Source organism: Protopterus annectens, chromosome 15.part0 (assembly GCF_019279795.1).
Source record: "Protopterus annectens isolate FY-2018-M chromosome 15.part0, PAN1.0, whole genome shotgun sequence".
Lineage (NCBI taxonomy): Eukaryota > Metazoa > Chordata > Ceratodontiformes > Protopteridae > Protopterus > Protopterus annectens.
Window position 1 is genome coordinate 235,831,944 of NC_056749.1, and position 27,230 is coordinate 235,859,173.

General features: G+C 40.6%; 2 protein-coding genes across 2 annotated transcripts in view; one reads left to right on the forward strand and one right to left on the reverse strand.

The window, feature by feature from the left end:
* The window catches only part of TAF5L (TATA-box binding protein associated factor 5 like), a gene marked incomplete at its 3' end in the record, with an annotated part of 232,946 nt that extends 207,460 nt beyond the window's left edge, over positions 1-25,486 (reverse strand). Inside the window, 1 exon segment of the mRNA XM_044057754.1 lies at positions 25,309-25,486.
* POF1B (POF1B actin binding protein) overlaps positions 1-27,230 on the forward strand; it is a 1,182,022-nt gene that overhangs the window by 583,306 nt on the left and 571,486 nt on the right. The gene's annotated exons all lie outside the window — the stretch shown is intronic.

Genomic DNA, 27,230 nt, shown 5'->3' on the forward strand with positions numbered 1-27,230 from the left:
ACACTCACTACAATTCCAGTCTTACATAGACCTACCACGACAGCAAACCAAACACAAACACACAAAAACATACTCTGAGGTTCTAAATAAAAATCTGCCTAAGCAGCAAAAACCTCCAAAGCACACCCAAGCAACCGCTACCCCAAAACAAAACACGTGCAACACATAGCTCACAAAGCCAGTGTGCCGAACAGTCACAGCCCTTAAGGCTAAACAACACACCTGATAAACTTGTAATAGGTGACTATCGTCAGGCACACTGACGTCCCGCTCACTAGGCTGAACAAGGAGAAGGTCACGGTGAGCTGCCTGTCGGGCACTAGGATCCGCCACATAACACAAGCACTCAGGTCACTCCAAGGCAAGTACAAATATGACTCAGTCATTGTCCATGCTGGTGTGAATGACCTGAGACGTACCTCCCTCTACTACATGAAAAGAGACATAGAGGAGCTCTCTGATCATGTAGCCCAGGCCAGTATGACCCTGACCTTGAGTAGCATCTTACCCTCACCAAGAATGATGTCATAATTTGAAGACAAGATGATCAATTTCAACAATTGGCTTAAGTACAGGTCTCATTCAAAGGAGATCCAGTGCCTGTCAGCCTGGGATGACATGCTCGTCAAGCCACGATGCTTCGCTAGGGATGGCTTGCACCTGTCACCCCTGGGCTTTCGGATATTGGCAAAGGCTCTTGCTTCCCCATAGTGCCTTTTTTAGGCAAGGCTCAAAAGACAAACCCACCTCCATAGGTATCACAAGGGATAAGAAACTAAGAGTAATGCTACTCAATGCCAGAAGTCTAAACCTCAAGATGCATGCACTCGAAACTCTCCTTAGCATGGAGAACATCGATATCTGTGCAGTAACAGAAACCTGGTTCAAGGCTCCCGAGAGCACCCCAGCACTACCAGGTTATACCTCATACCATGCTTTTCAGCCCCAAAAACTTGGACCGAACCACAAAAGTAGGGGGAGTATCAATATTCGTCAAAGATACCCACACCTCCAGGTTGGTGGCACAGCATGAAGCATCAGAGACTATCCACGTGCAACTAACAGTGAGTAAAACTGCCTTCCAGTTTATAGCCTGCTACAGGCAACCCTCCTAAACCCAGGAACCCCACTCAGCCTTCCTGAGATCACTGGAAAATATGAAGGTCTCTCCAAACACCATTATATTGGGCGACTTCAACTACCCAAACATAGACTGGGAGCATTACTCTAGCTCCAACACCCTAGCCCAAAGGTTCCTACAATTTATAAACTCAAATGCTATGGAGCAACTTGTTACCACTCCCACAACAGGGGAAAACATACTGGACCTGATCATCACCAACATGGGGACTCTATGCCCTAGACCAGAAGTGTATCCCTCACTGGTAAGATCAAACCATAAACTAATCTCACTGGATATTCACATCCAGACCCCACCCCCTGCCCAGAAAACCACAGTGAAAAACTTCTCTAAAGCAAATTTCACACTCCTCAAAACCGAGGTGGGATCCTTCAAAGCCCCTGAGCCTGTGGAAAATACGGCCCAGACTGCAAAATCCTTTATAAACGCATTCTATGAACACCTTCACTAATGCATGGATCATGCAATCCCAAATAAAACTAAGACCCAATCCTCCAAAGGCAGACATCCTGTCTGGTGGACCCCAGCCATAAACAAACTATACAATAGAAGGAGGAAGCTACTACATGAGAGCAAAATCCCAAAAAGGGAAGGCATCTCTGATAAGTATTGGCAAAAAACTACGGGCACTCAAAATCATCTAAGGCCAGCTTCGAGAGAAAAATTGCACAGGACACTAAGGATAATCACAAGGCTTTCTTTAGTTATGTTAGGAACCTGGGTGGGAATTCCCAGATATGCTCAGAATTAGTCCAAAATGACAAAAAATACATTGAACCCACAGACATTGCCAACATCCTAGCTGGCAGGTTCAGTGCAAACCCCCCCCCTCCCCACCAAAAGGGCAAATATCTATCCCAGCAGAGTGCTGCCCCCCTGACATCTCAGATGCTCAGGTAAGAGCCGCCCTCTCCAAAGCAAAACACACAGCATCAATGGGACCAGACGGTGTCCTGGGCTGCGTCCTACATGAACTCCAAGAACAGCTAAACCCAAACATAAAACTACTGTTCAATCTCAGCCTTACTACAGGATATGTACCCAAAGAGTGGCGTACAGCAACAGTGGTCCCTCTCCACAAAGGTGGTGCCTCAACGGATCCTGGAAACTATCGCCCCATAAGCCTGACTAGCTTGGTCTGCAAAGCTATGGAAAGGATCATCATGGATCATCATGGACCTCATAAATAAAGATATTGGGGACCTACAGACACTGGATCCTACCCAGTTCGGCTTTGTTAAGGGCAGATCCTGCCTCTTAAACCTGGTCAATTTCTTTGAAACAGTCACCAAGGCCATTGACGAGGGGAAGGTGGTCCACACAGCCTACCTGGACCTCGCAAAAGCCTTCGATACAATACCCCACTCTGGCATTATAGATAAGCTCACCAGCTTAAATATAAACCCCTATGTCACTAGATGGGTTGCAAACTGGCTCAAGGACAGAACCCACATGGTTAGAATTGCTGGAGCCATGTCAGACTCCAAACCAGTTACAAGTGGCATCCCACAAGGCTCAGTCCTGGGACCTCTCCTGTTCGGTATATATTTCTCGGAGGTACAGGCCAACACAGAAGGACTGTGGCTGACCAAGTTCGCAGATGACTGCAAACTGGGCGCCATAATTGACTCTCCAGCCGACACAAGCATCCTCCAAAAGGGCCTCATAGAAACAGACAACTGGTGCCAGAGACATGGCCTCAAGCTAAACGCCAAAAAGTGTATAGTCATCCCCTTTGGCAAAAACAAAGTGCCCACAAATTACCACATAGGTGGTAATCCATTAAGTACAGAAGAAGTAATTAGGGACCTGGGGACCCAAGTTGATAATCTCTCATTTGACAACCACGTGGCCAAAGTAGTTAGAGAAACATTTTATATAGCCCACCTAATCATGAAGGGATTCACATCTAGATCAGGGGAGGTCATCGTGCCTCTTTACTCATCCCTCATCAGGCCCATAATGGAGTACAATGCCCCTTTTAGGATGTACCTTACCAGACACCTGCAGCAACTGGAAAGACCCCAAAAGTACCTCACCAAGAGGATCAAAGGGCTCAAACAGATGCCATATTTTGCCCGGTTAAAGAAACTCCAGCTCTACTCAGTGGCATACCGCCTGCTCAGAGGCGATCTGTGCCTGACGTATAAAGCCATGTCCAACACGGAATTAATGGACATGCTGCACCTCAGAAAATCCAAATCCCATCGAGCTACGTGCTCGACAGACTTGAACCTCAGCACTGAAATAAATAGAACATGCTGGAGGGACAGATTCATAACCCAGAGGCTCCCTTCACTCTGGAATAAAATCCCAGTCCAGGTCAGGCAGAGTCCCTCATTGACTCTCTTCAAGAGGAATCTTGATGAGTGGATGGGAAATCGTAGGTTTACCCTGGGCATCACTTCTGTGTCACTGTTAGACAGAGGCACAGTATACTAACCTCGAAAAAGGGCATAGCAAAATTAATTTAAAATGGGTGGCGAAAGCCAAACACACTCTGGCTAGGCTTATAAATGCCCTAGGGCAGATAGCCTAGTATGAACCTATAACCTATGAACATTTTCGTTATTGTTTGGTCCTGTGTAGATAAAAACTGAGCTGTCTACGAACATCTAAAAAGCAAAGGACAGACACCCCTTTGTAAGAGAAATTTGGGAAAAACACTTGCAGTTGTATGGACTGACTGACATTGTTTTCTATAGCTACTTTAGGCATTAAGCATGACTAACGCGCAAGGACACTATCTTTACAGAACAGAATGTAAGGAAGATTAGAAGATAAAGCTTGAAGCTCAGAAATAGAGGAAGTCACTGCCACAAAGGGCCATTTTCCAGGACAGAAATTTCATGTCACAAATACCCGCTGGTTCAGAAGGGCCCAGGTGTCAACACCTGCAGCACATGAGTAAGGTCACATGGGGGAGAAGGATCCATAATTGGGGGCCTTAAGAATACACCCTTCATGAAGGATTTGCACAGTCTGAATGTGAACAAAATGTGTTTGACTTGCTGTATGAAAATTAGAAATAGCAGTTTACTGTAATTTGACAATGAAGAAGCTACCACCCTCTGAGAAGGGTACTGAGAAATAGTAACATGTCTGAAACAGTTGCTGAGATGGGGGTCAGTGTTCCTGTTTGTGGTCCAAACAACAAATCATTTCCACTTAATTGTAAACTTTCTTGGTGGAAGCTTTTTGTGATGCCAGAAGATTTTTATGATTGGAAACTGAAGCCTGGAAACTGAAGCCTGGACCATCTCAAAGTTGGAAGTGAAGAAACCAAGAGGTCAATTTTAGGACTCAAAGATTTGGATGTTGCATCCCTGACGGGTGAGATAGTAGGCACTGAGTGGGCTCCAGTATCCAAGCAGGATATTTCAGATGAGACAATAGGAAGGCGAACCACACCAGACGAGGCCAGAAGGGGGCAATGAGGATGACTGAACTCTAACCTGCTTTCCTTCTGAAGATTTGGGGATGAGCGGAAGAGGAGAGTAAGCATAAAGGAGACCCACAGGCCAATTGTGGACTAAAGCATCCCTCAGGGACTCCCACAGAGGAGGGATCAGAACAAAGAACTTGCTGCACTTGTTGTTGAGGGGAGAGGCAAAGAGGCTGCAGCAAGGTTGACCCCAACTGCTGAAGATCATGTTCACTACTGACTGGTTGAGGGGACCCTGAGGGACCACTAGTGCAGAATGGGGAGGGATCTGCGGAGTCTGTCCACCTAATAGCTTTTTTTCCCCAGTAATGTGCTGCAATTAGAAGACAGACTGAAGGTATCACCCACTTCCACACCCTAATGGCCACCTTGCACAGGGGATAAGAACAGGTTCCTCCTTGCTTGATGTACCAGACTACTGACAAGCTTGTGTGTGTACTGCAATAGTCCCCAAAGGGAGAACATCCCGAAATGCTTACAATGTTAGGAGGAAAGCTCTCATCTCTACAACACTGATATGCAGCTTGGTCTTGTGAGGCGACCACATGCCTTTGACCATCTTCTCATTGTAAAGCTTTCCCCATCTGAACTGGAAGTATCCATGGGCACGGTGGCTACAGGGGGATTGTTCACAAACAAACAATCTGCCGAGAACAACACTGTGACTAAATCCACCAACTAACACGACGCCTGCAAATGGGAGTTATTTTGATGCGAAGGGGCAAGGGCTGAGACAGGATGTACCATTGATTAGATAGTGTCAACTGTAAAACCTGCATGAAAAACCTGGCTAGGGGAACTAACAGAATGGCTGCAGACAGACTCCAGACCCTGTAGGATCAAGCTGTGGTGACTAGCAGTGCTAACAGCTACTGTACCAGATTCCTCAGAATGGCTACTCTGTGTAGAAGACAAGAAGCTATCAGATTCCTTGTGTTCAGTTGCATACCTATGAACACTAGCTTCTGAACCAGAGTAAGGTTGGAGTTGCTCATGTTTATAGTGATGCCCAGGAAGTGTGCCAACTGAAATAAGTAGTCCCTGGCTTGGATTAGTTGATGCCTTGTGGGAGAGGTTAAGAGCCAATCATCTAAATATGGAAACAATTGGAATCCCTTGAGCCTCTGGTGAGCAGCTACCACTGCCACGCAACTGAACACCTGGGGGGGGGGGGCTGTGGTGAGTTCAAAGGGCAGTGCTCTGAACTGGTAGCGATTGGCTCCCACACGGAAGCGCGGGTATCTCCTACAGCACCTTCCCATTTTGATGTGATAGTACGCATCCTCGAGATCTATGGAGCATATCCAGTCGTCCTTGTGCAACAGAAACAGAATGGACTGAACAGTAACCATTCTGAATCTCGCCTTTCTTATGTATTCGTTTAACTTGCCAAGATTCAGAATGGGTCTTAGGTCGCCTGTCTTTTTCAGCACTAAAAAGGAGTAGTAGATTCTGAATACTCTCCATTAGGTTGGGACCTCCTGGGTGACTTTTTTGCAACAGCTTTTGAATTTCCTGTGCTGCCTGTTCCCATAGACTGGGTGGCACGTCGGGAAGGCTTTTGAATTTTGGAGATGGAAGGGAAAAGGGAATACAACCACCTCTGGATATTACAATTGGCACCCAATGGTTTTCAGTCAATTGGGTCCCAGGCTTCGGGGTGCAAAGCTAATAGTTTCCTGCCTGCCTCCAGAGATGGACAGTCAGGCAGCACTTCAAGAATGCTGGCAGGGCTTATCGGGAGGAGATTTCCTAAAGTCTTAGTTCTGTGGACCCCCTCTACCTCTGGGGTAGCATCTACCATCAAACCCGCTCTCTCTTGAAGAGGGTTCACTATGTAGGCCCTGGAAAGGCCCTCGGGACTTGCGGAACCACATTTTTTTTACCCCCACGTTGGCTGCTGGAGAAATACCTCTAGGGGTAGAAAATCGGATTCCAACAGCAGAGACAGAGTCTTCCTGTCCTTCTCGCAGTGGGTAAGTGCGTCTCTAACAGACAGCCAAAAGAGAGGAGCCACTGTAAGGGGCATTAACAAACGACACCTTAAAAGGGTCAAAATCACATAGCCTCATCCAGGCATGCCTTCTTAGGGAGAGACCTGAACCAGCTGCTCACGAGATGCCCTCCTCAGTGTAGGAGATTAACTTCATCGAAGAGTTGGCAATAGTTTCTCCCAAGCTGGCCACTCTTCCGTCTTTCTTAAATTCCTCCACATTCATAGACTTGGAGGGAAGCTGACAGTTCTTTGATCAGGTCTATCTGAAGCCAGGTGAAATGAGCCAGACAGTTTAGCGACCTCAGCACAAAAGTTGCCGAGGCGTAAATACACTTCCCAATTCTGTCCAACACTCGACTCCTTGTTTGGCAGAAGGACATTGGCAGTTTCTTCTGCCAGCTCTTTCTTGGTTGCCACCACCACGACAGAATCAACTACAGGGCCCTTACTCCAGTGTTTCCTGTCTGCACAGGGTACTAGAACCCTATCAGGCCACTTGGGTATGGGCTTGATATTGTCCAATTCCATCCATGCACAGTGAAATATCAAAATTTACTAGTGCATCTGCTGGAGGGGGAGGGGGGGTCACCCAGTACGTAGATGGAGGCGTTCGGGATAGGCCCAAGAGAACAGACTCTTTACAGGAAGGAGGTTTGGCAGACCATCCACCTTTTTGCTTAAGGATTTCTAAAATGTCTCCTAAGGAGATGTCTTTAGGTGGGGATCAGAGGGATCCTTCCCCCTCTAAGTCAGTATCCTTGGTTAAAAAGACTCCAAGGGGGAGTCCACGTGCCTCCTTTTGCACGTCTTCTTCTGAGGGATTTCCTCAGGTGGGTATTCTGGGAAGTATCAGAAGAAGGGGATCCCTCATAAGTAGGGAAATCTTGGAGGTTGCTTGAGACAGGAAGACTCATGGCAGGACGAGAGTGAGAAAGGCCTGGATCCAATGGAGGTACAGGAGCAGACTGAGGAACTTGTGTTGTCAAATCTCCAACCTGGAAGGAAACCCTCTCCACCATCTGGAAGGTGGAAGGACCAGGAGAAGCCCTTTCCACTTTCCCCTGAGCTGAAACCACAGAGAAAAAAGAAGGGAAGGGAAGGGCAGGGCAGGACTCCCCCCCCCCCCCCCAGCAGGGATCAGACCCAAGCTATAGTGCTGATCCCAGTCCCCCGGACCTGAAAGACATCACGGCTCCGAGACTTACTCTGTTCCAAAGGGGCTGGAATAGGGCTTGTCAAGGGCATCCTCGGCCTCTGGGCAGAGTCCAGCGCACACACAGTAATTCTAAATCCCCTGGGCCCAAAGCTGGCGAACGAATCAGAGAAGGAGTCCTGATAGGGTGACCTGGGTAGCTCACGGATAATGAAGCCAGAAAACTGTTTGTCAGCCATAATGTAGAAGAGCCCACCAAAAACAGGCAATTTTAACAGTAAAGAAACCACCAAACCTAAATGGAAAGCAAAGGTAAGTTTTTTTTTTTTTTTACTATAATTGCAACTAGGTACTAGTAAATCAAAACCATTCACTAAGCTAGTCTAACTTTAAATTAAATAAAATTCTTAAAAGGAAAAGAATGTGTGTACAAACTAAAAAGAAAAAGGAAAAAGAATACACCAAAAACCATTACAATTTTTAAGAGAAACTATCAAAAATGCTAACCATACTTGAAAGTGTGAAATCCGCGTCCGACTTGCTGAAGCAGCACAGGAGTTTTGATGTAGTTGGGTATATGAAGGGCACTGTGGGCATGAGGGAGGAGTTTGAGAGTCTGATCAAAGTCTGTGACATGTGGCCAAGCTGGATCCAAGGGTCAGCTCCCAGACCATATTGTAAGAGAGGAATGAAGGAGACATTAGATCTTTCATTAAAGACAGACCAAATACATCAGGAATACGCCATATGCTGCAAAATAATTTCCCATTTCAAAATAATAAATGCACTATAAGCAATTTAAAATGCAAGATTCACCAATAAAAAAACAATACCACTGTTCCAAGAGACATTTTTAAAAGCTACAACTTGCTCTTGCAATGCTCATCATGTCCCTTGAAATGACCCTGCCTAGATAGCAGTAAATTGCAAGATAAATGATAAGTATCAGTATGGCAGTCACTATAGAGATAATTTTCAAGCACAACATAATTATAGTAATGTTGCATCTCCTGCACGGTACTAATGCTGCAATCTACAATGAAACTTAAGATGTTAGAAAACTGGACCAGTAAAATAAATGATTTACAGAATGCTGCCATCTACGCCTGGAATTTAGAATGCTGCCATCTGCACCTGGAATTTAGAATACACAGCAAGAGCTCATTGCTTGAACTCTGCAACCCTAGCAATGCCCATAATATTAAAATATTTTAAAAAGTCTTCACTCATAACCAGGATACTATGTTTGAAAGACATATGAAAAAATTCACCTTGACAGCAAAGCTGGAGGGATGAATCTGGTCATCCATGTCAAGAACCCAACATCCTGCATTACAATTATTAACAACCACTTGTAAAAACTTTCTGTAGTACAAGTAGCTTTACCTGTTCCTATGTACTACAAAAATCGGAACACACACACAAAGGGGGAGGGACTATAGTTGCAGTACACATTTTGCCAGCTTAGAAGGCCATAAACATAATAACATCTGCCACACAGACAGCAGCTTGCAATAACAGAATCAGAAGTTGGGTAACACTACTTGGATGCTGAACCCAGTTGATAATCTAAGTCCACAGCACTTTCTTTGTAAATCACAGCAGCAGAGTCTGCCTGTAGAAATGTAATCTATTTGCCTTTTGTTTACTGGGAAAGTCCACTGGGTCATTCAGAGCCCATTTTCAGTGGAGGCCCAGGGGAAAAAGCCCCACAGTACAGGAATAAAGATGAATACATACATTGTATATTCTTCTGACGGAATATTTCCAAAGAGTAGTTGACATAAAGCATACAGATAAAATAATTTAATGTAACACCTTTACTTAAGTTGTAACAGTAGATAAAAACATTGATTGTAATAAATGCAGTACAACTCCAGACAGAAAATAGGTATTCACATAATGAAGTTTTGAAAAAGGCAGGATTCTGGGTTGTTCATTGTTCTAATAGAAAATGGTAGAGCATTCCAATTTTTGGCTATGGAGCATGGGTAAAACAATCTGGCCAGATGGAAGGTTTAGTTTACGAATCTGTAAAAGTTGTTGATTTCTCAGGTCTGAGGGGCCTCTTTGGGGGGTAGTAAGTAAATGCAGAGTTGAGGGCAGGACAGTCTGAAGGTTTAAACATCATTTTGTGTGCTACATTTAATTGCAAGTCGGAGAGGTAGTGTGGTAGTTCAAGCCATTTTAGGGGGTGTAGAGTAGTGCAGTGAAGGTTAGGAGTGTAGCAGTGAGGGTAGGAACTCTGAATGTTGGCAGTATGACTGGTATAGGAAGAGAGCTAGCTGATATAATGGAGAGAAGGAAGGTTGATATATTGTGCATTCAAGAGACCAGATGGAAGGGAAGTAAGGCCAGGTGTTTAGGAAACAGGTTCAAATTATTCTATCATGGTGTGGATGGCAGGAGAAATGGGGTAGGGGTTATACTAAAGGAACAATATGCTAAGAGTGTTTTAGACGTGAAGAGAATGTCTGACAGAGTGATGTTTATGAAGCTCGAAATTGATGGTGTAATGATGAATGTTGTTAGTGCATATGCTCCACAAGTTGGGTGTTCGATGGATGAGAAAGAGAAATTTTGGAGCGAGTTGGATGAAGTTGTGGCGAATGTACCCAAGGGTGACAGACTAGTGATTGGAACGGACTTTAATGGGCATGTTGGTGAAGTAAACAGAGGGGATGAGGAAGTGATGGGTAGGTATGGAGAGGAATGCAGAAGGTCAGATGATTGTGGATTTTGTGAAAAGGATGGACATGGCTGTGGTGAATACGTATTTTAAGAAGAGGGAGGAGAATAGGGGGACGTACAAGAGTGGAGGAAGATGCACACAGGTGGATTATATCCCATGTAGGAGGGCCAGTCTGAAGGAGATTGGGTACTGTCAAGTGGTGGCAGGGGAAAGTGTAGCTAAGCAGCATAGAATGGTGGTCTGTAGGATGACGTTGGTGATCAAGAAGAGGAGGAGGAGTGTGAAAGCAGTGCCAAGGATTAAATGGTGGAAGTTAAAAAAGGTTGGTTGTGAAGTGGAGTTTAGGGAAGAGTTAAGACCGGCACTGGGACCTAGTGGAGAGTTACCGAATAGCTGGGTAACTACAGCAGAACTGGTAAGGGAGACTGCTAGAAAGGTGCTTGGTGTGACATCTGGACAGAGGAAGGAGGACAAGGAGAACTGGTGGTGGAATGAGGAAGTACAGGAGAGTATACAGAGGAAGAGGCTGGCAAAGAAGAAGTGGGATTGTCAAAGAGATGAAGAAAGTAGACAGGAGTATAAGGAGATGAGGCGCATGGCAAAGACGGAGGTGGCGAAAGCTAAGGGTAAGGCGTATGAAGAGTTGTATGAGAGATTGGACACCAAAGAGGGAGAAAAGGACCTGTACCGATTGGCTAGACAGAGGGACAGAGCTGGGAAAGATGTGCAGCAAGTAAGGGTGATAAAGGATAGTGAGGGAAAGGTACTCACAAGAGAGGAGAGTGTGTTGAGTAGATGGAAAGAGTATTTTGAGAGGCTGATGAATGAAGAGAATGAGAGAGAGAGAGAGAGAGAGAGAGAGAGAGAGAGAGAGAGAGAGAGAGCGAGAGAGAAGGTTGGATGATGTGGGGATAGTGAATCAGGAAGTGAAACAGATTAGCAAGGAGAAAGTAAGGACAGCTATGAAGAGGATGAAGAATGGAAAGGCTGTTGGTCCAGATGACTTACCAATGGAAGCATGGAGGTGCTTAGGAGAAATGGCAGTGGAATTTCTAACCAGATTGTTTAATGAAATTTTGGAAAGTCAGAGGATGTGGAGAAAAAGTGTTTTGGTACCCATTGTTAAGAATAAGGGTGATGTGCAAAGCTGCAATAACTACAGAGGGATAAAACTGATCAGTCACAGCTTGAAGTTATGGGAAAGAGTAGTGGAAGCTAGGTTAAGAAGGGAGGTGATGATTAGTGAGCATCAGTATGGTTTCATGCCAGGAAAGAGCACTACAGATGCAATGTTTGCTCCGAGAGTGTTATTGGAGAAATACAGAGAAGGTCAGAAGGAGTTGCATTGCGTCTTTGTAGACTTGGAGAAAGCATATGACAGGGTGCCTAGAGAAGAGTAGTGGTATTGTATGAGGAAGTCGGGAGTGGCAGAGAAGTATGTAGGAATGGTACAGGATATGTACGAGGGTAGTGTGACAGTGGTGAAGACTGCAGTGGGAGTGACAGATCCGTTTAAGGTGGAGGTGGGATTACATCAAGGATCAGCTCTGAGTCCTTTCGTATTTGCAGTGGTGATGGACAGGTTGACAGATGAGATCAGACAGGAGGCCCCGTGGACTATGATGTTTGCAGATGACATTGTGATCTGTAGTGAGAGTAGGAATCAGGTTGAGGAGACTCTGGAGAGGTGGAGATATGCTCTAGAAAGCAGAGGAATGAAGGTCAGCAGGGCTAAGACAGAATATATGTGTGTAAATGAGAGGGAGGGTAGAGGAATGGTGAGGATGCAGGGAGTAGAGTTGGTAAAGGTGGATGAGTTTAAGTACTTGGGATCAACAGTTCAGAGTAATGGTGAATGTGGAAGAGAGGTGAAGAAGAGAGAGAGTACAGGCAGGGTAGAATGGGTGGAGAAGAGTGTCAGGAGTGATTTGTGACAGACGGGTACCAGTAAGAGTGAAAGGGAAGGTCTACAAGAGGGTAGTGAGACCAGCTATGTTATATGGGTTGGAGACAGTGGCACTGACAAAAAAGCATGAGTTAGAGCTGGATGTGGCAGAGTTAAAGATGTTAAGATTTGCACTCGGTGGGACTAGGATGGATAGGATTAGGAATCACTATATTAGAGGGTCAGCTCATGATGGACAGTTTGGAGACAAAGCAAGAGAGACAAGATTGCGTTGGTTTGGACGTGCTGAGGAGGGATGATGGGTATATTGGGAAAAAGATGCTAAGGATGGAGCTGCCAGGTAAGAGGAAAAGAGGAAGGCCTAAGATAAGGTTTATGGAGGGATGATGGGTATATTGGGAAAAAGATGCTAAGGATGGAGCTGCCAGGTAAGAGGAAAAGAGGAAGGCCTAAGATAAGGTTTATGGACGTGGTGAGAGAGGACATGCAGGCGGTTGGTGTGATAGAGCAAGATGCAGAGGATAGGAAGAAATGGAAAGAGATGATCCGCTGTGGTGACCCCTAACGGGAAAAGCTGAAAGATGATGGTGATGATGAGAGTGGTGCAGTGATAGGTGTATTATTTGGAATTAGTAACAAATTTAGCAATTTTGTTGTAACAAGTCGAGTGTAATGAGGACTGCAGATTGGCAAGTAGTGAGGAGCCGTACATGAGTGAGGAGTAGTGGAATCAAGGGTTTGTTTAATGAAGGGGCTTAGAAAGCAATTATCTTTGTAGAGGATTCCTAGCTTTTGATGGGTTTTGTGGATGTTACGATGTACATGACCATCAAATTTTAGGCGTTCGCCTATGGTGACTCGTAGAAGCTGTGTGTGGCTAACAAATTTTCTTAAAATAACACTACAATCAAAGTTAGTGAACTTGGTTTTGTATAACGATCTTACATTTATTTGGGTTTAGGGCTAGATGGCTATTGCACATCCAGGCTTCAGTAGTGGAGAAGGCCATTTGAGTTTTAAGTTGTAGGTCAAAACTGCAGTCAGCTGAACATATATGACCATCGACTCACCTGCGTACTGAATAAGAGATCCCAGAGTCACCTGTGTACTGAATAAGAGATCCCAGAGTCATAGAAGAATTGAAGTTATTAAATGAAAATGCTCAATAGGAGGGAACCTAGTATAGAGTCTTAAGAACTCCAGTACAGGTGTTAAGATAAGGAGAACTGGAGTGCTGCCATTTGGACAGCATGTTGTCTGTCTTAAATAGCATGACAACCAGTTGGAGTATAGAGGGGACAGTCCTAGTGTTAGAAATAAAGGGTGAGAAACTGTATCAAATGCCTTTGATAGAGCAAGGAAAATGGTAGAGAATTTTCTCATCATTGGCTCTGTTTACACAGAGGTGGTGGTGCTGCGGTAGCGTTGTCGCCTCACAGCAAGACATTGTCCTGTTGATTCTCAACTAAAGTGTCTTCTGTGTGGAGACATGCGTGAATGGGCGTACCTTTGTTGAAGGTTGTGCACTAGGGTTGGCAACTCGGCACGTAAAAATCTACTGCCAATCATTAGCGGACCGGAGTTTCGCTGTGGCGACCCCTAACTGGGAAAAGCCGAAAGACACAACAACAATTGGCTCCGTTTACAGTAAAGATACAAGGGCAGTTCTGCTATGGCCTGGTCTAAATCCATGTTGTGTAGGTGTTGGTTATGAAGAAGAAAGTGAAGCAATTGAATATGTATGCATTTTTCCAAGATCTTAATGATAGTTGAGAGAATAGCAATAGGTCGGACGTTCGTGATATCAGTAGTATTGTCACCTTTAAGAAGGGGGAGAATAAATGCTTTCTGCCAGGTTTTGGGCACATAGGATTCCTGAGTAGATCTATTGAGAAGAATACTTGCAGCAGATATTGCCTACCCTGTAATATTTTTTTAGAAACTCGGAGGGTATGTTGTCAGGAGCATTTGAGCAAGGTTTAAGCTTCATAAGTAGCCTCTTTGTTGTGGTGATAGGAATGGGATTTGGAGTGAACTTGGATGTAGAGTGGGTATTGGGCTCATAGGTGTAAAACGTGGGTGTAGTGGTGGGGAAGTAAGTGGGAATGTTTGGATGGTGATGTGTAGCTTGCAGTACACTGTGTGGGGAAAATTAGCAGTAATGTCAGCAATAGAGTTAATACAGAAAGAATTAAACAGAATGGCTAGTTCTTGTGACGATTTGTCAGGATGTGGACATGGGTTGCATTTTTTGCCAGGATTTAGTACAGATATAATGGAATTCCAGAATTTGGGGGGTTTTGTTTATGATTAGACTGCAGATTTAAAGTAGTATTTTTTTTTAAAATCTCTTTGTTGACTAGTCTTGCCTGGTTGCGAAATTGTGTAAATTTTATTGGGTTCATATAATAAGCTCGAAGGTCCTGTTCAGCGAATACAAAAAGAGCGACAAATATTTACCGAACAGCAAATACACCAAACGCCGTAAACCGCAAAATTTAAAATCATGAATCCTCATACTCTGCCAACCCCATCGCCCACGACATACTACCTACACAAACAAAATATATAAACCACATACATACACTATATCTATGCACTTACCTTAACCCACACCCTAACCCCAAGGTCCGTAACTATCACACACTTACCTTACAGAACTATACCGCAGACGGGCCAACTATGACGAACAGACATTTTGAATTTCCCGGTTTTGAACGTTCGCTGTTTTCGTGGTTCACGCAATACATGTTGCTCTTTTCATATTCGCTGAACAGGACTTTTGAGCTTCTACTATGAACCCAATTTTATCAGGTCTGGGGTTAGTAGCTTGCCACAGTTTCTGTGTTTTATCCCTGGTGTGCATAAGCTCTCTGGTGGGCTTGGTTAGCTATGGGGCATAGTGTGTTTTGATCCTCTTTTTACAAAGTGGCACGAGGCTGTTTACTGTGTTCATAAATGTAGTGTTGAAATAGTAGACTGCATCATCAAGTGGGAGTGTTTTTAGATTATACCATTTCAAAAAAAACAAACAAAAAAAAAGTATCAAAGGCTAGAGGGTTAAAATTATTCGAGTCTCTTAATCGTATGCACTGATGTTTGTTTTAACAGAAGGGGGGAGTACGGTGAATAAACACCCGGATATGATCACTCAGTGTATTTGGGAGAGTACCAGCCTCAGATATTTTGTTGAGGTCACAATTCAGTCTAAAATGGATCCACTGTTGTTCTTATTAGGTCATGGTTGGGGTATTGAGAAGGGAAGTTGGAATACAGGTTTTCCCAATTGATATTTGCGCCCCTTAGGATGACAGTAGAAATTCAGGCAAGTATTTCTTCTAGTAAGGGTATATTGTTGTCAGGGGTTATGAAAAAGTATCATGATGCACAGGTTTTTGCAGTTATGCATTTTTAGGAGAGAACTGAATTTCGGTATTAGAAAAATTGAGGAACAGGATTTGTATAAGGAACTATATTATTACGTATTAGAACTGGAAGCAGTCTGAGCCGTGGACAGAAGGCACCAGCGAAAAAATAGTTGCCTGGCTAGGTACCAAGGTACGGACGGTCCAAGCACTGATCCGAGAGAGCATCGGCTCTGCAGCAAGGGTGGTCAGTGCCGACAGAGGAAATACTGCTGTCGGAGCAGAGACAGTATGCACCAGAGTGGACATCGGTACAAAGATCTCCAGGATCTGGGTAGAGGCCGGAGGAGGATAAACAGGGGAAGATGTAGTAAAAGATTCTGAGGCAAGAGGGACGGAAGGTCTAGATGGAACGGGCAATCCCCTGTCAGAAGCTGGTCCACAACCCGCACTACATCTAATTCAGAAAAACCCCTAGTGGATCTAAAGAGGCGGTTGAAGGAGAATCAGATCTTTCTAGAAAAGGGCTAAACCTCTGCCCCACAAAAGGGTTGTAAATTGGAGAGTATCTTGTCCTTGTCAGGTATTCGAGTTTTGGAGCCGATGAAACTGTCGGCACTGTGGCCGGGGATGGTGCCGAAGCAGGTACAGTCATCGGAGCCAATGTGGGATTCAAGGACGGCACTGAAGTCAGTGGTGCCGAGGTTGGAACCGAAATAAGGGTGAATATTATGGATGGCACCGAGGGAGAGGACACAGAGCCGGGTGCCAAAGAGGTCTGCGCCAAGCAAGAATCAGACTCTGTTCCGTAACTGACGGAGACGCAGGAACCAAGTGACTCCATTTTTCCTTATGTTTTTAGAATCCAGATAGAGCCTCCGAAAAAGTTGTCTTGAGTAAACCTTTTAAAATAAGTTTATTTTTATGTTCTGCTAGTGTACGATTACCAAAACTAGCACAAATATGTCACAGTCAGCTTTAATATGATCCACGCCCAAACAGTAGACAAAACGAGCATGTGTATCCAAGTTAGGCATCTTATGCCCATACTTGTCATTCTGTTTAAACCCCAACTTAGCTTTGTCTGACATAGTAAGGCAACAAGGCTATCCTATAGAAAAAACAAATTGAGAGAGAGAATACCAATGATGGTATTTAAAAAATAAGTGGTAAGGAAGGGCCTGGCAGGACAGAACCAATAGAGGTAAAAATTAAATTACCAAGGTAAAGGGTAGGAAATAGGTTTAGGTTATAGGTGACAGTGAGAAAAGGCTAACTTGACTAAAGAATAAACAATTTTGAAGAGAAATTGTCTTAAAAATAATTTTCTACTTAGCTTTGGGAGAAATGGCTAGCACGTCTGACTAGAAACGCGGTAAACGAGATCTGAAGTAACTAGGAGAGAGGCATTAAGGGTAGGTCTTAGCTGAGAGTTTTTGGCTGACGTGAGCTTGGAAATGGCCGTATCGGTTCCGAGGATGGAACCGAGGTCCTATTAGTCATCAATGAGCAAAGACTTACATCAGATGTGAAGCTTTCTTACTTAGTTCATGACATCATGCATTCTATGCATGCAGATCAGATGACATTCACAATTAGGCTTGAATATACACAATATATATAATGTAAAGTCTCTGATTGGTCAATATGGTTCCCTTTTATAATAGCGATTATATTTTGTGATCAAATATATATAGAAATGTTATTTTTTTTCTTGTAAACAGTTAGTTATAGCCACTATTTCTAGTGAATATACTGGAGTTTTGCTTTATAAAAAGATCTTTATAAAACAACTTTCCTATGCAGTTAGCAAGTGTTTAGTACAGGCTTATACATTTACAGGAATGCTTATGACCAATGGTAATAACTGTAAGGATACTCAAAACACCATACTAAATCCTAGCAAATATGTGTATGAATAATTTTCATTGAACTATAATTACGTTGCATTTAATATGTTGACTTCCTTACTATATCCTAGATATTATTTATATTTCAGATGTCATGTTTTCAGTTATTATAAAAAAGTCATGTCTTTTAGTATATTAGTACTTTATGACAGGGAGAGAGCTCAGTAATATCTATGATTTATGATAACACAAAATTAGGAGTTTCATTATTACCCTAGTACTATGGTAGATATTTACAGCTTTCTCTATCTTAATTTTGTCTTAGAGTCATTCACTTTTAAGACCTGTTATCCATAGTAAGTTTTAGATAATGGTTTTTATTAATTTTTGTCATTCTAACGTATGTCAGTTAATTATTGACTTTAGTCAGTTATTTAAACATCTGCTATTCCAAAAGTTTAGGAGTTAAAGGACAACTATGTCTTATGGAATATTTCTAAAAATGTATGTTCATCTTTTGGGAATGACACACACTCACTATGTGCTAACACCCAATTCTCGTGAAGTTTTTATTTAGTGGGAGTTTGTCATAAGACTTATTCAGAGGGCAAGTAAATACAAATGCTAAAAGTTTCTTTTTGATTTGTTCTACCATTTTTAAGTTTTTATTAGATCTAATTCAGATGACATGCTTAGGTATTTTGGGTAATCATTTAGATGGTTAATAAAGCTAATGTTTCCTTAGGCTATTAAGCACTAAATTCAGACTATATATATCTCAATATGTCTCTTACAATTACTGTATAAATGTTTAATGTTTCTAATAATAGTGTACGTAACTTATCTCTAAAACCTAATTAGAATTACTATCTAATTAGTTGTTTACCACCATTTTTCTCTTAATTTATAATATATTCTCAATTTTTTGCTTTGTTTTCATGGGCTCGAACCAACAAAGGTTGATGGTCGGGATAGGTAGTCTAGCAGATTTAGTTTTGTTTGCTAGACTATGAATGTATCTTATTCTATGTATAGTGTGTATTAAACGTTTATATCAGAGTGAAATATGCTAACCGTTTTTCTAGTTTTGAAATGCCTGACAATTGTTTTACTTTCATCTTTCATGGGGAAAGTTATTTGGATTGAGAGTGATATTCTATTGTCTATTCAGGAACAGTATTATATATACAGGATTCTATTAATACAAGTTCCTTTATTATTTATCTTAAGAATTCTGATATGGATTTAACTTTGATATTCTTAAACACTAATGGTTTAAATAATCCAATATAAGAGAGCCTGTCTACTAAGGTATCAAACTAAACAAGGCTCAAGTAGTTTTTCTCCAAGAGACACACTTTAAAATAAATGACACATTTATGTGGGACCCTAAGGAATACACAACACTTGCTCAATCTCCTTATAAAAATAAGATCAAAGGAGTAACAATTCTATGGAAAAAGACTTTCTTAAATCCCAAAATCATTTACAATATGATAATGATGGACTCATGGCCTTAGTTACATTTAAGTTTAATAATAGAATTTGGACCCTGGTTAATTTATACTGGTTCCCTGGTATGGGGGTTGGACTAACTAAAAAACACTTGGACTTTATTACAACTACTTCTGAAGGTTATATTATACTAGGGGGCGATTTCAGTTGCATCAGAGATGTTAGAGAAACTACAAATAGGAAATCTTATAGACTATTGTCCTCAGCCAAACAATTAAAAAATGAACAGAAATGTTTAAATGGAAAGATACCTTTAATGCTTTGTGACCAAATTATTTAATATTTCGCACACCAAGACTATTGACATGGTACCCAAACAATCATGGTCAGGAAGAAAGAAACAGACCTACTGAATGATTCCACAGGTGAAGGCATAAGAGTGAACATTATGAAAATGTAATAGTAAACAGCGTAATGAACATTTAAGTTTGAAGGAGTGTGTTTAAGCTCTCTGAAAAAAGGTGGCGATTAAAACTTTTGTTCGTCTTCTGTATGTTGCAAATGGGCCATATTATATTTACTACAGAGTTCTAAACATAAAATGTATTAAATAAAACTGTTTTACAAAACACAAAAAGCAGGAGCGCTTTCCTATCTATTAGGAGAAAGCACACACTGAAGAGGATAAAGACAAACCTAGATCTGACAGCCTTAACTTTGTGATGAAAAAGCCCATTTCCAATAGAAAATGCAATACCTGGAGCCCAGCTGAGCAGAAGACACAAGGAAGATCACATCAACCAATTAGATAATTCTCACTTTGTGAGAAATTTGTAGAATATGGGTAAACTACAGCTGCGATTTCCCTAGATCAAGAAAATACATCTGGCCAGTCTTCAAGTTTGTAGCAGATTAAAAATGCATGCTGCAAAGCAGAAAACAAAGTGATGGTAAACTCACTCCAGTGGAGAAAAAAAAAGATGGTCAATGGGGAAGACACCAAAAACCTCTGTTTAATACCTACTGCAAAAAAAGTAGTAGAAACTGTAAGCCTTGCATACAAAATGCCTACAATAAAAAGTGACAAAAGATGACCCGAGATATTACGTTACTTCTCAAAACTTTCCCACAAAAAAAAAAAATATAAGAAAGCGAGTTGAAGGAATTTGGAAAATACAGGAAAGAATTCAGTGAGATAAGCCAACTTTGCAAAAAAGCAAGGGTGGGGGTGGACATTCCAAATTTAAAGGCTTATTTCACAGCAACTCAACTTTTAGACTGTATTTTTCCCAAGATCAGTATTACAATTCTAAATTGAAAACAATGTTGAGAAAGCACAAAAAGGAATATAGGAGTTGAGCTAGACAATCATGAGAGATCACCATATGTTCTGAGATATAAAGTTTATTAATAAACTATAATGCCAAGGATACTAAAACTACATCAAAATAATTTTACCAAAAGGCCATTTGTTGCATAAAAGCGAGAAATACAAAGTTGAGACTGAGAAAAAAATGCATCAGGGAGATGTTATGCCTTGGGATGAAGCTAACCAAAGACAATGTGATGGATTCTGACCAGCTTGCCTATATAGGTTTATCTATAGAACTGAAAAATGCAAGTTATTCCAGTCTTAAGCTTAGTTAAATTCATAAATGAGGCTAGAGCAGATCAAATAGAAAAAAAAACATAAGTTGGATGCAAATTCTAATTATGGCAAACAAATATCACATTGTCAAAAAATTTTAAATGGAAGTGGACACCAGGGATTAATCTTTCAGAATAGAACTGGAAAGAGGAGGAGATGTTTAACCCCCAAAAGCCACAATAAAAACTAAGAAGTTTATAATCTTTGTGTAGAAATGCTTACATAAATATTTTTTTACATGCAGACTGTTAGAAAAATTGTTCCTGTTGACCAATAGCACATGTTGGAGATGTGATTATCAGGCAAGGGGAACTTTGAAGCATTTTTTTAGGAATGCTCAGAAGTCTACCAATATACAGCTGATCTGAACTAACTAAATGTTGTAATGCAATATCCTCAGAGCCATGCAATGTGCTTACTACTCTACTAGTAATTGTAGCCAAAAAGATTCAGAAAATGGAGGATGAAATATAATATCCCTCAGGTTTGTTCAAGGTTCACAATAGAATCAATGAAAAACAGAACAATTCACTGCAATAAAATTTAATAATAAATACAAGCTTTCATGTACAAAACACTTTTTCAAGTAATTTAAAGGAAACAGGGGACCACAAACTAGTTTAAGAGTCACAAATAATGTAATAAGTATAATGCAGGAGATTAAAGAATTGCAGTTCAAAAGTAATGGTATTGAGAAAATAAGTCACCTGGTTAATAAATGGGAGGTCTGCGACAAATCTTACACGCAGTAAGAGTGCAAGTTATGCTGTAGAAAAAGGAATGTTTAAACTAAGAAGGTATGTGAGCTTAACTTGCACTTTTATACTTTAGAATGGAAAGATTTACTTAGGCCAGGATTATTAAACATTAATTATTAAACAACCTGTTTTATGGAACAATCTTTCCGAACTTCTCCCTACCACTTTAGGAGTACCTCAGGGCTCCATCTTAGGTCCTCTTTTATTTTCCATCTTTATTAATGACCTGTATCTAGCTACCCCACTAACTACTTGCATTCAGTACGTCGATGACACCACCATCATCTGCTCTGCCACAACCCAAGCTGACCTCCACTCACTTACTCAAAAAACTTTTACCACCATAGAACAATGGTTCTCCAATCACTGCCTTCTCTTAAACCCTAAGAAAACTAAACTTCTCCTCTTCTCACCAACACACCTGTCTCCCCCTATTAGTTTCACACTTACTTCTAACAATGGCACCCTTATCTCTCCTGACCAAACAACCAAACTTCTAGGAGTTACTATCGACAACCTACTAAAATTTGATTTTCATATCAACTCTATCATAAAAGCAACTAACAAAAAATTAGGTTCTCTCTACAGAATCAAATCTTTCTTAACTCCTGAAGCAAGAACTACCATAGCCAGAACATATCTTATCTCTACTCTACTATATGCATCCCCCATATATACTAATCTTTCTAAACATAACATCAATAGGCTTACAACAGCCTATAACAACATTGCCAGATTTGCCACTGCCTCTCCGTATAAAACACATCACTGCCTGAACCTCCTTAACCTAGGGTGGCTGGAGTTACCTCACCTAATTCAATACTATCAGCTTACAACTGCCCATAAAGCCCTTCACCACCCAGAAAAGATACCAATGCTCTCCACCCTGATAAAACCCTATAACAACCTAAAAACCCTACGCTCTTCCAATAAAATACTGATTCAAACCTGTCTATCAAAGAATACAGCAGGTGACTCGATATTTTCCAACTCAGTTGGTAAAATTTGGAATTAACTTCCTACAGACCTCTTAGCCCAAACTTCTATCACACTATTTAAAACTCAACTGAAACATTTTCTAACCAATCACTGGCTTTGCTCTTGCAATAACCCTAGCTGATGACGTACCTCCTACCTTCTCCTGCATCCTTTGCACTGTCTCCCAACTCTATTTCTCCATTTTATTTTTCATCTCTACCTAAGAAATTGACTCTCTCAACTTCAAACTAAAATTTTCTAGTAACTATCTTTTGCTTTTAAACTACTTAATTATTTCCGTCTCACATTTTATATACCTGTACTGAAGAGATTTGATAGTCGCTGTTTTCACCTTTTGAACTTACTGAAAAGATAGCCTAAATGCCTGTTTTAGTTGTGTCTTAATTCCCTATGTAATTTTAAATGCCTGTTTTAGCTGTGTCTTAAATTACCTATGAACTTTGAATGTATTTTTGTTATTATGCATTAGATAGTGGAGCTTTTCTCCTCGGGCCTCCACTGAAAATGGACATGTATCCAGTTGGACTAGCCCGGTCAACAAATGTAAAATAAATAATAAATAAATAAATTAGTAGAACATGGTCTCTTGCATATTGTAAACAGTTCAGTTAAATGTTTTATTCTGAAAAAAATGTGCATTACAGTCATCTATGGCGAATTGATTCAATTCTACAGAAGATGAATGTTTATGTATGTATGTATTTCACTTATTTATTTGTCATTTGTTAATCGGGTTAGTCCAAGTGAGCAGCAGGCCCATTTTCAGTTGAGAACCAAGAACGCTCCAATAAGAAATACAAATGAATGCACATAATTTCAATGCTATACAAAATTAGAAACTTACAGACAGTGAAGGAGATTAAAATATTTACAAAAATTCAAGATTGCACAAAATTATAGATCAAGATTGTGCAAAATTTTATATATAAATATAAAATAAAACAGTTGTACAGAACATTTGTAGAAGATAAGATGGCATATGAACAAGAAAGCTTGATAATAGAATTCTGTTTAATGTCTCTAGTCTGACTACAGCAAGCAAATAAAATCTATGTTCGCATTATATTGTAATGCTGACAGTTGATAAAGATATGCTACATGGCGTAGAAATGTTGCAATTAACATATAAAGGTATAAACAATAAAGTCTCTGATAGCTTCTCAATTGTCCTGAGGCACAGTGATCAAAATTCCAAACGTGAGAGATACAGTTTAAGGGTAACATGAGATAGTTGGGGGGGGGTTAAGTTGGGGTCCTGGCAAAAACAGGAGCTAGTGTTAGCAAGGTAGATTTTCAGTTCTCTTTTGAAGCAGTTAGTGGATTTGATGTTACAAATATTTGGGGGGAGTTTGTTCCAGGCTTGGGACACTGCTTCTGTAAAGTAAGTTGACACTGCTTCTGTAAAGTAAGTTACCTATGTTTTTATTTGATTTGTAAATGTCAAGAAGGACTTGATCAGAGCTACGAAGGGTATGTGTACAAGTATAAAGGGATAATGGAGAGGAAAGGGAGGGACAGGCCGAGGGTTTATTTAGCAAGGAGCAAGTGATTTGAAGCGGTTACATATATGCTATAGCTTTATGTCACATTTTAGAAGTTATTAGTAACTGCTAACACTTGAATGAAAATTTGGACTATTAAAAACAGGTGTAACAAAGTTGGCAGAATACAGATTATGAGACCATAAGAGTTACTATCAAAGTTTTTATCTAAAGTGATTCTGTCTTTATTACCACATGAATACCTATGATGCCTTGTATCTACAAACAAGGGCACATATACACCACACACACTCTTCAGAAAAAGGTTAACAAAAAAAAGGTACCACCACATTTCTGCCAACTCTACTTCAAGAAAAGGTTAATACAACTCAATACAAAAACCCTTGAGGAAAAAAAAGAAAAAAGGAGACAATACAGGCTTTAAGTTGTCATCAAATGTCAGAAAACAGTCTGTCAGGGAATGGTATACAATCTAAAAATGAATGAATATTCAGTGGATGTGTAAGCAATTATTTTTTTGAAAGAAAAAAAAAAGACATGGAATGATAATATTCAACAAATGTAGGTTCAGCAACTGTGCAAGAATTCATCTTGAGGTGGCAAACACAGGCGTATAACAAACAAAATAAGAAAAACAACTAAGAGAACAGCACCAACACTTTCAGGGCCACCCAAAACTTGGTGGAATGCAGCAACCTTCTGAAGTCACTTTGTACATAAAAACACAAACCAGCTTAAAAACAAATTTACAATCTACAGTATGACAAGAATACAAATAATGGTAGGCACAGTGAACACTATACAAGACCATCTTCCGAGGTCACTTTCTACAAGATACGTTGAATCTTAAAGACTTGTGTATTTAGAAGCAAACAGTATTACTGACAAGTAACAGTACCCAGTATCTAAACTCCCTTTCAGTACACTGTACATCACCACCTCACAGCTTGGCATTTTTCAAAAATCTTTCTTAGCTATTCGTGCGCCCTCTATAGTTCTTGGTACATACTTTGGTTTAACAACATATGTAGTGTTCAGCCACTAGGCATGAAGAGACATCTACAGATCATTACATAAGAACTAGCACTTACTATTACGAACATCTACACAATACGTACAACATAAAAATAAAATGCTTATTAAATAGGTGAAACACATCCTCCATCCAAAAAGAGAAGCACCCAGTTACACTGAGAACCTCGCAAGACTGACGAAGAAGACTAAATCACTGAAGCTTACTCCCAATAAAACACAAGTAAAGAAAAACTCCCCATAAACTCCTCTCACAATCATGAATCCCCACAAGGTTGCCCCCACGCTAAACATACACAGGCCAAACTACTCTTTCCGTTAGGAAAACCCACTTGCTACAGCACTAGTTTGAACTATATTACTTACTGCATATCGAGAAATTTCCACATGCACGACCGAAAAGCGTGCACCCTGTAATACAGCTACCGATGACACAAAATTTTATTATCCAGCTTCATTTCACTTCCTTTGGATTCCATTCTACGGTTTGGATCAATTTGTCCAATCAGAATAAAGCATCCATTACTACTGTCTGAGGTGAAAGGATAAGGGTGAAAGTGCACGCTTAGTAGTAGTAGTAACACGTGGGTTATATGTTTTGAAGTTCAATTTGTTGCAGAACTTGGTCTTTAGGTGAGTGGTTTTTGAGTTGATTTTCCCCGTTGGTTTTATAAAGGGTAGGTGGAAACGTTTAATATTATTGCCCTCAGTATTTGTAGTACAAAATAAAGCATATCCTTGCCTTCATAAACCTTAAGTACAAATTTGTACTTAAGGTTTATGAAGGCAAGGATATGCTTTATTTTCGTTTGTTGGAAATGAGTAGAAGTAAAGGAGTGTCTAAACTTTAAGATAATGCAAATATTGTTCAGTAAAAAGCTTTAGTCTGGAAAATGAAACTATTGTTATTCTTGTTTCTTAAAAAAATCGTATTCACTGGAAACAGCTGGTGTCGGATGTCGTCTTCATTCGCTGCCTTTTTGATTCAATAATTACATGTAGTCTGCCGTGTTAAGGAAAACTACAAGACATTTGTTAATTTCCATTTAGTCTACTGTTGTATGTTGTATTATTTAACTTTATTTCCTGTGGGTAATTTCTGAATCTAGACCTTCGAGACTGTTGCGTTTATTTATCTATCTACAACTAACTGTCTGTGTATTGTTTATTATTTTATAATTACAAATACGTTAGTGGTAGGTAGTGGCAAATATTACACACATATAGAAAAAAAATGTTTGTGTTTATGCAGTGTATATATAACCTGCAATTTTTTCGTTAAAGTAATAGAATAATAAAAAAAAAAATGATAACATTACAGAAGTAACTGCCCCAGAGCAATTAGAATTAAATACTCAAGGTGTGCGAGACAGAGGGCAAACTAAAGAGAATGAGGGCAGTATGAAGGAAAGAAGTTGGTATTTTAAAGTAGCCTAATTATAGATGGGGGTATAGAAAGAGGGAATGCATTAAAGAATGGTGTAGAATTTGTCATATGGTAAACGGATACATTTTTAGTCTACTAAAGTTGTTATTGGCTGCAGTATATTTCTTATTTTAGTCTTTCTGCTGTGCCCTGCTTCTGAATATGGACCTCCAAGGCTGCTGCGTTTTATATTTAAGTGAGGTAGAGTAGTGATCACCGAACTGAGGTTCGGGACAGTACAAATTTAGCTAAAACTGTGGTGATTGTAAAGTTAATTAGAAGGATATATGAAGGATCGCAGGCAAGAATTAAAGTGGGAGGGTTCCTCTCTGCTTTGTTGTGTTTGAACAGAAGAATTATGTAGGGGTGTCTTTCCCATTTGAGACTTGCTTTATATTTAGAGCCATTGGCAAAGGAAATAAGGAGCTCCGAAATTCAAGGATATATTTGGTATGGTAATCGAGAAAAGTTGGCTTTATTTTCAGATGATATTTTGTATCATCTCAGTGGTGTGGAACATTTTGAGATAGTTTCATTTCTTGTTAGCATATACAAGTAATGAAGCTAAAACAAAGGCTATAGTTGTAAATTGCGTACCTACACATGAACTGGTTCAACAGTATAGTCATATGTAACTACTAAGCTAGCTGCCCTTATAGCCCATTTTAAGTCTAGCCAGTTTCCCTTTTTGTTCTTGAAATAACCTATCCTGTTTGGTATAGGTTGGCCCTACCTGTTCCATGGTCAATAATTATATATTCTGTAAGGATAATGAATGGGATCATACCATAGATAAATTGAGGGGTCCCATGTATGGGATAAAGCATTTTGAAGCTGTCACTGTCCATTAGTAGTACGTGGG